Below are 14,670 nucleotides of genomic sequence, written 5' to 3'. Positions count from 1 at the left end.
TTGGCTGATCTGATGGTTTGGAGCCAGGCCTATTAGGCGTTAAGGTTTAAAAGTGCAGGTCTCTTTTCAATCGCTCTGCTCCCTCTGCTTTGTCCATTTTTAAATCAGTTTCACTCTGTGCTCCCATCGTCTGGGAATTATGTCATTTAGCCCGAGGGCAGACTCAAGTCACACTCAAGAGGCTTATTAACTGATTTCAGACAATAAAGTCTGGACACACTTGGAACATTGCACGGGGACGTGTGACTCCACTATCTGAGGAAGGTCGAACCTTTGCAGTTACAGTTCGTGAACCACATCTCTGGCAAATCGGCTCCTCCGCGAAAAACACTTCAATCCCTTCCAATTATATCCAGAATGCCAAACAGCTGTCGATTCCCGCGGCGGGGCCAGCATTTTCCATTGTTGTCATATATTTCCTCTCGTCCAGACATATGTCAATTTTATGTCAGAAGCCTCGGAATGCCAGTTATTGTTCTGCAGCGGGAGAATGATGTCAACTTTCCTACAGGGTCTTTTCTGTGAAATCCAGACAGCGACGCAGCTGACAGCTCCTGCACAGATGCCAACACATCACATCATTTACTTCCTCGCTCTTCAGCGCAGTCAGATGTACACTAGAGAGTTATAAGGGGGGGGGGGGGGGGGGGGGGGGGGGGGGGGGGGGGGGGGTGATGTCATGTTTCCAGCAGCGCCTTAAATCGCGCAGCGTTATTATGCCAGAGCGCTGAGCGCCGGCGGAGGATGATGATGATGATGATGATGATGATGGTGATGATGGTGAGGGGGGAGCGCTGCGGCGACGATGCCTGCGCTGGTCAGCGCTGGTCACGGCGTGATGAAGGGGGGGTGATGTAATCCTCCCCGCAGCCATTCCTCTTTTAGTTTGACATCGGCAGCATCGGCAGCTCGCCTCCTCTGGTATGCTGCATGGAAAGAGTCGCATCTTTCCATCGGGGTGAACTAGAACAGCCAGGAATATGGACAGCGCCATGGATTTTCGAAGAAAGATCAACGTGATTTTTTTTTTTTTTTTTAATAAAATGTGCGATTCTGGTAAAACAAGCACGTTGTTTACAAAAATGGGTCCAATGTGATGATTTTCTGGGAAGATCTCATTAGATGACTCAACAAAGCTCAACTGTTTGAACATATCACAGTGATAACTCAAGGGCCTGTTTTTTCCATCTACTGCAGCAGAATTCAGCCCACACTGTAGGTGCTGATGCTGGTGCTGAGAGGGGGCACCCGTCCGGTGTCACCGTCCTGCTCAGCGCCGGTGAGACTCACCGCTCACTGTTTGGGGATTCTCGTCAAAAGCAATTACTTCAACATGCTCGACTTTCTGAGGGCGCCTTAATTGTAGGATGCCGCGGCCCCGTGCGCCAGAAAAAACAAAACGAAAAAGTGCAGTCGTCGTCGTTTCCACTGTGTTTAGTTCTACTTAATTTTCACTTATTTCCAGAGATTCCCTGCTATTTTCCAGTTCCACCCCTGTGTGCAGTTGCGAACTGTAAATTATGTCACTCTGCCACTGGGCTTCTTGCTCATTATGACTAAACCGATAACACATGCCGAGGCGCTTTAACTGTGGAAATACCAAACAGCTGACTGTGCTGGAGTTTTTAAAGGGCAGGCACATGCACAAAAATCAATTTGAAGGTAAAAATCGATATGTTTAGCCTTGTCGCAGCAAACACATCAATACGTGCCAGAATGTCAGCGTTACTTTCGTACTATGAGGGGGTCCTACTGCGCGGGTTCGATGCTCCTACTGGAATTCAAACATGACGTCCGATCTGATTTTAGTTATTGAAGTGCTGGCTTTTGTTTCCGAGCTGAGACGCTCACTTTAACAGTGGGCTTTTTCATCTTTGTTTGTGGCGGGGCTTGTTTTTTGCAGGCTCTCCCATTTTTCCCAGTTACACCCTTGTGTGTGCGCTGAGGCTATATCTAGTCGTACACATGGCATGATGTCATTCTGCCTGCGGGGCTTTCCCACATCCATGGCTCAGCTGATAACACATGTGGAGGAGAACTGTTAAAACACATGGGTGTGTAAGAGCTCCAACTCCTGAACGGCATCGACTTTGCCTGAGAAGCGGTGCGAGAGGTCGGCTTGGCAGCGCTGGTGATTACCTTGGCTAAATAAAATTACCCGGCCTATGTTGATGCAGGCAGGTTGCAGCTGTGCCTCACTCCATAAGCCCCCCCCCCCCAAAAAAATAATTTCATACTGGAGTCATTTCCTTTACTATACCTCGCTGATTTGCAGAACTACAAGCTCCACTTGAATAAACCAGCGGGAGTTCGGGGTCTTTAACTGGTCCGACTGAGTGAAGCTGGAAGGTGCTGAGAGTTCAGTCAGTTGCGGCCGCACACGTGCTCCGCGCTGCTGTACAAAGCGGTGACTGCTGCAGTGAGTCAGGGTAAATACGGCAGACTCTACATCCACACAGGGTTGAGTCCAAGACCACATGCGACCCGCCAAACTCTTTTGTGGTTCAACAGTACACTCATAGCCTATTCTTACTGTATGCACTGAGTGTAGCCTTAAAAGCGGATAAAAACTTACATTGAGTGCATCTGTGCGGAGGAGGGCGGGTCGCCGAAATGAACTCAGCTCCCACTGGGGCCCTCGCAGGATACGCTCAGCTGATAGGGACCAGCGAGAGGAAGCCCAACTTGTTTATGAAGGAAATTACATCACCGGGCTTGGATCAGACAATAAGCTCACGCTGACAAGATAATGACTGTAGAAAGAAGGAGACACAAAGAGAGAGCAATGTTTAGCTTAGCCCCAGGTACAGTTGAAGGGTCACCGGGTGCACCGTGGTTATTTTTTAAAGCGCGTTGGCTGAGTCACACCAAAAAATAAAAAAACAGCCCGCCTCTTGATTTGCTGGTCGGGCCAAATATTTTCACACCAGGCGAAAGTGAGAATGTTCAAGACTCAACTGCTTCCCAACACATATTCTATGCAGCAATGAGTGTGACAGGTGGCAAAGACGTCCCGAAGCCTCAGGTCTCTGATGTTAATAGCAGATTGAATAGCACAATCAACAAAGGTGTCGATTTTACAGCTTGGGTTGAATTGTGGAAGGTTTACCTGGTTCGACTCCTGAGGGCTCGGGATGTACAACATTTTAAGGCAAGTTAGAATTATTCGAACATAAGCAACCAATTTCTGTACTGTATTGTACAAACCCTGTTTCTTTAAACGCTGCCGTTCCGAGCCCATTCACCCACACAAGGGACCATCACAACTTTCCAAAACAACATCCAGTTGCTCTGCACTTTCTATAAACTGCTCGGTGACGACCTCTAATTGTCCTGGGGTCTGGGACAGCGAGATTGAAAATAAAAATCCTTCACGCCAAAAAAATGACTGGAGGGGGTTAGGAGGAGCTGTAGGACCTCCCAAGAGCAGGGCTGGACTAAAGCCCAAAAACAAGGCTTGCTGCTGGGTTAAGGATCTTAGAATATGCCCTGGATTATGGAGCCAGAAAGCCAGAACATGCCTGGGGACAGTGGTGGAAAACTAATACTGATTTTGGCTAAAGAGGGATCCTGGGTTGTGTAATAGAGTGTTTGTGACAGAAGTAAAGGGATAAAAATAATGGACTTTTACAGAGGGAGTTTGCTGTTAGCTAACAGTTAGTAGTTGATAGTGCACTGCTGACAGCTGCTCCATTTATCCATGAGTGGTGGGCAAACATAATTAGAAATGATCACCGCTGCTAAAAGAAAGAAAAAAAAAGTTCAATATAATCCATTTTCTGCTGGAATAGCTCCGCTGTTTGGTAAATTATAAATTCAAATGTTGGCCACATTAGCTGGCGATCAAAAGTTGAAACAAAGCACAGACGCTGCCAAAATAAAATCCCATTTGTGGGGGATCTACAGGGAAAGACGTAGGGGCGTAATATGAATAAGTCACAGTACAGCGAAGGCTTGAAAATACAGAAATGTTAATGCAGTTTGAGGCAAAGCGTTCAACTGATTAACAATAACTTGTTTAGCATCACAAAGGCAAAAATGTAGCTCATTTATTTTGCTCTAACCTACAGTGGCTTGACTGGGTTTGAGCTGCTGTAGCAGTGGAAAGCATGTGACCACACATTTAATGGAGTATGTCCAGCAAAAGTATAATAAACAATATGCTCCCGTAGCCACGCCCTGTCTGCAGTAAAAGGCTTTATTGCAGCACATGATCACATAATGTCCTGAATGCGCTGCCAGGTGCAAGCCAGCGTTTACAGCTTTAGGTTCTAACTTAGTGTTTCAGTATAAACGTTTCAGCCAATTTTGCATCGGAAAGCATATTTAAAGGTCTGGCAAGGATTATCGTTCCACGTCTTACGAAGAAGAAGTAGAGGGAGTTAATTTACACAAACAGAATGGTCCCATCTGGCCTGATTAACATACTACATTGCTAATGCTAACTTTTAATGGTGTGATCATCTCACACGCTCATTTTCACTGAATCCTTAATGCAGAATTAGCATATTAGAACAACATATTGTCTCGCACTAGCCCAGGGGCCCCATGCAAGGTGCTGTCACGTCCCATTTCTGTCTGCTGTTTGATTTCATTTCACTTAAACACATAAAAAAAACTTGCCCATCGGGGGAAAAAAGTCATTCGACTCAATCCCTGTTTTAAGGGTTTTCGTGGAAAGGTCAATCCAACCAGTATCTGTTGACTGTGACATCAAGTTGTAATTGGTATGCCCAGTATTACCAGTTTAATTATTTTTAGATCATTTTTTTGCTCACCCAAGCAAGCTGTTTAAAATTGCAAATCCATATTCATTTTTATTTTTCCCCGACGTAAAAGAACCTTCCAGGAAAAGTACGACGTGCGATTTGAAACCTAATCATTGAAATGCATGGGGCACAGACAAGAGCCTCGCTGATACGCCCCTACACACCCACCCACTGCTCTACACATACCAAAACACTGTCCTCTGCAGTATCTGTCGCAATAATAAGTCACAGCATCTCTTCACGCAAGGAAGAGGAAACATAAAATAAAAATGCAAATGCTGGCAACAGCATTTTAATGGCGCTATAAATCAAAAAGGACCATTAAAAGGTAGCTGGTAGCCGTAATGGAATAACTCCCTCAGCTAATGCACAGCCACAGACAGACAGACAGATAGATAGATAGATAGATAGATAGATAGATAGATAGATAGATAGATAGATAGATAGATAGATAGATAGATAGATAGATAGATAGATAGATAGATAGATAGATAGATAGATAGATAGATAGATAGACAGACAGACAGACAGACAGACAGACAGACAGACAGACAGACAGACAGACAGACAGACATGAGCAGTCAGGTGGGGAGGAGGTGGCTACAGGAAGAGGGAGTCTACATATTTCACCTCCATTCATTCACCTGCTGACACGGCCTCTCAAAGAAACCTTTCATTAGAACTTCAGAACAGTCGGCTCAGTCTGTCCAATGCCATCAATTTAGCTGTCATATTACGCTGGCTCATGTTCGTCTCTTTCATCTGGGGGATTTTTCATTTTATGATTTTCATAGAGGAGAACGGGCGAAAAGAGGCGCATGTGGAGAAAGCCTCAGAAGCCGAACCATCTAATTCATCAGTTAAGTGATTTAAGGGTTGCACAGACATCCTGTGCACATCTAAATCCACCCTAGTAGAAAGAGTGCTTGAGGAAGTAACACCTTGAAAGAGTCTTTCTATTCATTACTGGGCTTTAACCGCCTGTGGAGACGTTTCCATGACTCAGTTCCAGGGTTTAAAGTGGGTTGTGACCCATATTTTATTGACATAAAACCAAATAGCCAAGGCTCACTGCAGTTTCGAAGGGACTTGTTTCGAGTTTGGGTGGGGCTAAACTCAATCTGCCTTGGCTGAGTTGAGCTGTGCTGCAGATATGTGAGGTTCACATATGGGCTCTCAATGGGTCCTTTCAGAGGGTGATAATTTACTCTGCCAACACCTCTTCTAAATCATTAACTTGAAGGAAAGTTCAGCGAAGCCAGCGCCTTTTTTCGCATAGCTGCGCAGCGAGAGGAACACTCAACCCATGCGGAGAGAAAGAGAGGAGGAGAGACAGACACAGAGAGAGTCTCTCGAAGCTTTCACCTAAAATAGCGCACATCAATAACATTCTGATGTTGATGTAAGACTTGAGAGGATTGGCTGCTTTCAGTTTCCACGGATGAGGCTCAAACAAGCCTCCTGTTTCTTGCAAAAGCGTCTCAGGCCACCCACACATCACATATAGAGACTCTCTCTATACTGTACGCTACAGCTAAAGAGTCAGCAAATGCTCCCACCATCCCGGTCGCCTTCCTTCTCCCACCTCAGTCTGTCTGCAGGCACATTTTATAGTAATGCATGCTCATATTATAAAATCAATAGGGGAACCACCAGGAACATACACAGCCAACTCCAGAGGCTCCCGGAGCAGCTACAGCTGTGCTGGAACGTTTATTTCTTTTGCTTAATCTAATAATCAGACTTTGGGCGTCTAAGAACTGCCACCTGTGACCAACTTTAATCACGAATTCCTGAACAGAGGGGCACGACATGTGAGGGAGACGGGGGGGGGGGGAGACGGGACACACCCACTATCTGCAGACACGCAGCCACACACAGACGCACCGCACTGTTTTTTATCCGAGCTGAGAAGAGCTGACAACCCTGAGACGCCGTGAAACTTTGAAGCCACACTGTTTTATATTAATATTAATATTAAAATATTAAAGCTCCCTTGGTCCATAAGTGAGCAGCTTTATGTGCTGTAGCCTGACTAAACCTGGGGAGCGCAGTCCAGTAACTGTCAATGGGAGCACTGTCAGCAGTAAATGTATCTGCTACTTCAGATTACAGCAAACATCACACAGTGAAGGAATTTACTCCTAGTTTGACAAACAGGCCCGAATCAGGCGACATTAACACTGGGGTCAGGAGAGGTCAGCGTGGCCACAAAACGACATCCACTTACATTCAGAGTCACAAATAGACAAACAAGCAGCAAACTGGCAAATGCACAGATGCAGACAGACACGCACAAACACACACAGTGTGGCCACCCAGGATGAGAAAGATGGAAACTTTAACTGTGTTTATAACCTTACTCTGGATTACAGGGTAGACTGAGAGAGAGAGAGAGAGAGAGAGAGAGAGAGAGAGAGAGAGAGAGAGAGAGAGAGAGAGAGAGAGAGGAGCTGCAGTTGCTCAGCTGAGAATAATTAAGTTCAATACACACACACACACACACACACACACACACACACACACACACACACACACACACACACACACTAACCTCTATTATCTTCATGATTCATTTGCTGATATATATTAGTTGGTGATTTTACAGCCCACCTTGTTAAAAGCCTATGTCAGGTACAACTGTGTGCTGTGGGAGGTTAAATCCAAAAACACTATAACAACTATTTTTGTTTTTTGAAAAGCAATCCATGATAAATTCCCTTGCTGTTGGTTTTTAAACGTTTTATTTCCTACTTCTATGTTTCCTTTAATCTTGCAGCGAATCCTACCTGAGCTCCAGATGTGGGGCAGGGTGAGTGACACGCAATGAGCCTGGAGGTCAGTAAGCTCTTCCCACAAAATCAGTCTTGGTCGCATCACCCCCCCTCCCAAAAAAAATAGAAGAAACGTTTTGAAAAGTTTGAAAACCGCTGCGCAACGAAGGCAGCTGCAAACCATTTGAGGCGGCCGACTAGCTGCCAAGTTTTAAACAGCATGTCTTCCTGGCAGCGCTAACACACAGCTGAAAGCCTTAGAGATGAAAGACGTATACAGTGCGAGGCCTGTGGCTCATAAAAGCATTCATAGTGTGAACAGGACCGGGAACATTACTTATGGAATGTAATCCATTACAGAGGACTGATCACCTGCTTCAACCACTTATCCGTGAAGCATTGGTAAAAAGTGCTTAACGTCATGGACGATGAACAGATACTGGTTCTTCGAGCTTTGGCACTGAACCCAGAATGAAGTCAAACACTTCACATGATGAAGCCTGTTTAACTTCTGTTCTCCTAATACTTCTGGCACCTTTATACTTATACTGCCTTTAGCATAAGAGCAACAGAAGTGATACAGATGCAGCACAGTGATGTAACTAAAATAGAAGATTTCCCAGAAGTGCGCTGAGCTTCACATGGTAGTCAAGGCGGTGATTGGTATCAGTTTTATTAAATCCTTTTAACCAAAACACGTAAATAGGAAACAGCAGAGTCCACATGAGGATTTTAATATTTCAAGTTTAGCTCAGCTTCGCTACTTGTTGTTGGAAGACTTTTGGAAAAATGTTTGAGGCAAAAGTCCATCTTGAACGAAGCGAAGATGACACACACACACACACACACACACACACACACACACACACACACACACACACACACACACACACACACACACACACACACACACACACACGGTTCAGATTCTCGAGTAGCCTGCCAAGTAATGCAGGTCCTGAGCCAAAGATTTGCACTGCTAGGGGTGAAGGGTTCAGTGCATGTCAGATGTGCGGTTCACTAAAACACACACACACACACACACACACACACACACACACACACACACACACACACACACACACACACACACACACACACACACACACACACACACACACACACACACACACACACAGTGCATGTCCTCGAACGCTCATCTGGTTTTTCAGGATTAAACTGACTTTAACCATTGTCTCCTTCCTCCTGCTGCTCCCTTCACCTGTAGCTCGCTGCCCATCATCCGCTCCTTTAGCCTCGTTCCCTCCCTCTCAAGCTCTCTGAACATCTTCTTTCCTGTTTTTCTTGTAATTATATTCTAACCCTTTCCTCGTTCCTTCCTGCCTCTGCTTGACCTGCATTGAAGGCTGCACTGCTGAACTGCTGTCAGCTAAGAGGATGTGCTCGCTGCTCTCCGCTGTCCTCAGGTTTCACACAGTGCCTCTTTTAAGGCATCCTAACACCACAGAGCAGATCAGATCAGACCTTGTTTTTGTAACAGCAGACATGCCGTTGCAGGAAATCCATGGGTGCAGTAAATAACTAACACAAAGAGCGCCCTGGCAGCTGCACACCGAAATTTACTGCAGCTGTTATTAACGTTATTGGTTACACCTGCGTTTGACAAGTCAAAATGTCTGCTGCTGCTGCCGCTGCTGTGAGGAAAAAAAGAGAAAAGTTGCCAATAAAAATCCAGCAAATAAAATATTACACCTCAATATCGTACAACACCCGAATGCTACATGTGTACCGTCAGATAGCACGAAGAAACAACTCAATATCTGTAAACAGCTGAGGTCAAGCAAAGGATCCATACTGAATCCACGGCTCCTTGTGGAATCACCAAAACTCTCTTTACTTAATCTGTTCGGAGCAGCGAGTGAGTGGAGATGTAGATATATGGATTAATCACTTCAAAGCTGCATTTGAAGCCTCTATAAACAATGACCTGGAGAAGGCCAGCACAAGCCCCAACTTCAAAACATGGATAAATACTATCAGAAAGCCAAGTTAAAAGAGAAGGATAGCAAAGGATAAATACTATCTTACAACACATGAAGAAATAGAAGAAGTAGAAGAACAAGAAGTACAAGTAAAAGTTGAAGAAGTAGAAGTTGAAGTACAAGAAGTAGAAGTAGAAGAACAAGAACAAGAACATAACCAAGAAGAACAAGAACAAGAACATAACCAAGAAGAACAAGAACATAACCAAGAAGAACAAGAAGAAGAACAAAAACAAGAACAAGAACATAACCAGGAAGAACAAGAACAAGAACATAACCAAGAAGAAGAAGAACAAAAACAAGAACATAACCAGGAAGAACAAGAACAAGAACATAACCAAGAAGAAGAACAAGAACATACCAAGAAGAACAAGAAGAAGAAGAACAAAAACAAGAACAAGAACATAACCAGGAAGAACAAGTACAAGAACATAACCAAGAAGAAGAAGAACAAGAACACACCAAGAAGAACAAGAACAAGAACATAACCAGGAAGAACAAGAACAAGAACATAACCAGGAAGAACACAGGAACAAGAACATAACCAGGAAGAACAAGAACAAGAACATAACCAAGAAGAAGAAGAAGAACAAAAACAAGAACAAGAACAAGAACATAACCAGGAAGAAGAAGAAGAAGAAGAAGAAAAAGCAGCAGCTTTGCATGGAGTGAGAGAGGAGCAGGTGAGCTTCATTGGACCTCTCACATCAACCTGCTACTATCTCTGTCCAGATCCAGCTCGTTTTTTGTCCTCTCCCTCCAGATCTGCCTCTTTCTCTCCATCTCCCCACCGTTTTCCATTCAGGTTACACAATAGACCTCTCTCTTCTTGTCAGCTGCAGTAGTGATTACAATCTCAATCTCCTAAATGTCCAGATACAGAAAATGCTCCATTTCATTTATACCCTTTAATTTCTCTCAGTCGCTATAACCCTTCAGCAAGTTCTCAACAAAAGAGCTTTTGTGTTCACACAGGCCTGACATGGACTTATAACACGGCTCATCATCAAAACCTCTGAAACCGCCTGTTTGCTGCATTTTCATTATTACTCTGATCATCGTTTTTAATAACTAGACAATTCAAAGTAAATGTAACTTATCTGGTAAACTGGTAGACTGGAGTTTCAGATGACCTCAGTCACTTCTTCCTGAGGTAAACCAGTTTACTACAGAAGCGTATCAGTGTTAGTGTTAGTGTGAATAGAGGTTTTCTCCACGTAGTTTACTGTACAGACACCAGGACAGTAACAATAGATGATGTTCTATGTTATGTGATGCTATGTTATGACCTTACGACTTTCCGCGATCAGCTGAATAAGCAGCCTCTGAACATTTTACAACTTACCCTAGGCTCCAACAGCTCATCAAGCTACACCATGTAACACAATCACACATGCTACATTAATAATCTGACTCTGGCAAAGTGTGTACACCTGTGAGGAAATACTGTTCATGCACTATGAGTCTATTATCTGTGGAGGTGTGCAGAGCATCCAACAGCATCCACTCAGAATCCATCCCAGTCAAACAGGAGGACAAACACACTAATCTGGGCTTTGGGTCACAATTAACAAACCTGAAAACTCCGGCTGGACTAAATAAAATGCCTGCTAATATAATTAAACGACATCAGAAATGATGTCTATGGAGAACAATTCCATGAATAGCTATGGAGTGTGATCTTCATTTGACCTTTTGTTATTTTAGGACGATTTTCTCGCTGTCACATTTGCGGACTCTAATAGAATCTGTTCTCTATTTCAGGCTGCAGTTTGTCACTCAGGGGGAGACGGTGTGTAAGTGTGAGCGAATGAATCACTCTGAGTGTCTGCAGCAGCGCTCAGCGCGTCAGGCTTCTTTATGCACGCGCTGCATCTACCCTTATCGCACACATGGACGCTGCACAGACACGCGATGGACACACACATCAACAACGCCAACGTGGACAAACAGACAGGAAACACACATATCACGCACGTTAATGGCGCCGGACTTGATCTTTTTACTGCTGTCCATTTACAGCCAAAGACACCACACAATACAATAAGAGTGGGGGGGGGGGGCTTTTTCCTGATGAAATGAAAGGCTCATGTTGCAGTGATTTGTCAAAGCAAGTAAAGGTTCACCGGTGGGTCAGACTACTGAGGGATGTGTTTTTTCACTGTTCCCTCTCAAATTACATGGCGGAACAGAGGAGTATGAGAGGAGAAAGGGCGTGATCCTAAACAGCTGAGGCACACAGAGAAAGATAGCTGCACTCACAGAGACAAAGGATGCCACAGGTTTATTATTCATGAAAGCCGTGTTAAAAAAGCAGCCACATCTTAAAATAATTATAGCAACAATAATAAATAGAGGGGGTTGTAAAATACTAATAAGGCCTGGTCATTTTAATAAAGAGGAAGCGAGGACGGAAGGTCAGCAGAGCATTATCAGTATGGAGGCAGGGTCCTGCTCTTCTTCCTCCATCACATCTTCATCACTCTCAGCAGCAGCAGCAGCAGCAGCAGCAGCAGCAGCAGCAGCAGCAGCAGCAGCTCACTGCCGTTTACCGCCGCGTCCCCTTCGCTTCGCTCGCTCTGTTTCAAACGCACCAGCACGAGCTTCGCACTGCGTTCAATCACCAGCTGCGAATGACCGCCGGCGCTGAGAGGAGAGAGAGAGAGAGAGAGAGAGAGAGAAAAAGAGAGAAAAAGAGAGAAAAAGAGAGAGAGAGAGAGAGAGAGAGAGAGAGGCATGGAGCGGGCGTGCGAGCGGAGGGGGGTCGACGGGGGTAACGAGACACAGAAAGAGAGGGGAAACGGGGCGAGGGCGTGACAGACGCAGCCGAGGGCCAACGAGCTGCGGGTCCACGCCGAGGGGGCGACCCCGCCGTCCAATCAACGCCGGGGTTAAAAAGTCGAAGGCATCAGAAGTGCAAAGAGGCTGCAGACTATCCAGGCCGTTTTCTCACTTTCCTCTCCATCTCGTCTTTCAAATACAAGGCTTTCGTGCTCGGCTAAAAAATGGATGATTTCTATACGGGGAGGAGTTGCTCCTATGTGCATGAAGTGGGAGGAACCGCCACAAAGACACATTTCTAACTCTTCTAAAGCACGTCAGAATTTACAATACGCTTTTGTTATTGATCCTCAGACGGATCCTTGCTTCGTACCGAAATGCATGTCGCAAAACACTAATACAAAGTGTGTTGTTTGCCGTGTAATGTAGGTTCGTGTGTGTAAATACACACATCATAAAACATCATCATCAGTTGGGATTTTAAAATTAACATGCTGAACCCAAAGTTGCCGCTTGCATGTTGCTAGGCAACCGGCGCTTGTTTAGCTGACGTTCAAGGACTTTGGTGAGACAAGAACTCACATTTAAATCTTTATTAAAAGGTATATGTCTGGCGCCGCCCGGCCCTGCGGTATTGCCTCTATTTATTATCTGAATTTAATCAAGTGCTGAACCATGCGGGCTGCGCTTTACATTTTTTCGGCGCTGAGAGCTGTTGTTTTGACACACAACCCACTCCAATAACCAGAAAACACTTTATCCGGTTTGATGTATAAAAGAAAAAAAAAAACAAGACTTGTTTTGTTCAAATATGAAATCTACGAACACTTCCAGCACAGCGGCACAACTAAAAAGCAAAACAATAAAAGCCACGTAACCACAGATTTAAAATATCACCACGGGGAAAATGGAGGGAACTGTCTCACCATGAACGGCAGCGTCTGACGGCCATAAAAAATAATAATCTAGAGGGAAATAAAAGATAAGTGTGCCAGAGCACCATGGAAATGAATACATTTCTTACTGCTCTGTTAGTCGGGATGGGGAAGTGGCACATTTAGGAGTTATAAACAACTCATATGGAGATCAGAGAGATTGAGGAGAAATCACAGAGCACGACTACGAAGAAGACAGGGAGGGAAGAAAAGCAACGAGATCCTGCTTATGAACGGGCAAAATGAAGCGCCAGGAAGAAAATAACTGACACTGAGGGGAAGGAGATGCAAATTACACATGCAGGAGTGAATGAGGGAAACAGAAATGAAGGCGAGGGAGGAAGCAGAAATTAATTGCGGGGTGGTGAGAATCAAAACCGCCTGTTTGTGTGTGTTCACGGCAAAATTACAGTTGTTTATCTTCCCAAGTGCCGACTGCCAAAAAGGGGGGGGGGGTCGAAAAAAACGACACCTGGCTGTAACGCCGACGTGCATCCAGAGCGAGCAGCGCGTCCTCGCACGCGCGACCCGCCGTCGCCTCGGACCCGGACCACCCGCGCGGAGGAGCCGGGGAGGAATCAGCGTCGGCACAGATCTGCATCGCATGTGGTGATTATGGTTATGATTAGAGCCCGCTCGGCCCAGCCCGAATTGATTTTCCTGGCACTTCAAACACATTATTAGTTAGGATAATTACCTGTGCACCGAATCTAAACAGCTCCATTCCAGCATGGTGCTACTTGGCAGACTTTGACTTGCTTAATAGGAGACTGGGTTGTGAGGAGGGTTATTGTTAGCAGAGGAAAACAGGAGAAAGCGCGTCGGGCCTGGTGGCTTCACCTACACACTTATATCCACCAGCTGTGGAACCTTGATGAAAACATTCACCATAATTCCTATCTTACCTGTTACCTGTTGTGATAAAGCAGCGCTACACTTGTGGGCGTAATGCATTGCTTCCTGTCCAGCAGATAGAGACGTCTTCCCAAAGCCTACGCCATCTGCATAATAACATTACTCAATGAGCCAAGTAACTAAACTAATGAGAGTTTATGTAAATCGCGAGGCAAACACATACCAGCGATTAACACTATGCATTTTACTTGCAGGCAGATGCTATGACATATACAGTCCTGCATAAACAGCTTGGGCTTTATCTCCGAGTCCTTTTTTTCTTACTAGTGTTAAGGTTTCTAGTAGCAGCACACGCCCCCCCGAACATTTCTGTTAATTACACAGCACACTCCCGCTGCCACCTACAGCAGACGCCTCCCGCGAACAGAGGATGAAGTCAAATCAGAAGCGGCGAGGTGAGAGAGGATCTCCCTTGTGAGATTTGCAGCCTGTTATTTTCACTGAGATTTGTCCTGTTGTGTTTCTCCAGCAGGCTGTAGTGCTGTGGCAGGGG

Source organism: Betta splendens, chromosome 16 (assembly GCF_900634795.4).
Source record: "Betta splendens chromosome 16, fBetSpl5.4, whole genome shotgun sequence".
In the NCBI taxonomy this organism is placed as follows: Eukaryota; Metazoa; Chordata; class Actinopteri; order Anabantiformes; family Osphronemidae; genus Betta; species Betta splendens.
The sequence above is the reverse complement of the archived record's forward strand: the minus strand, read 5'-3'. Positions refer to the sequence as shown.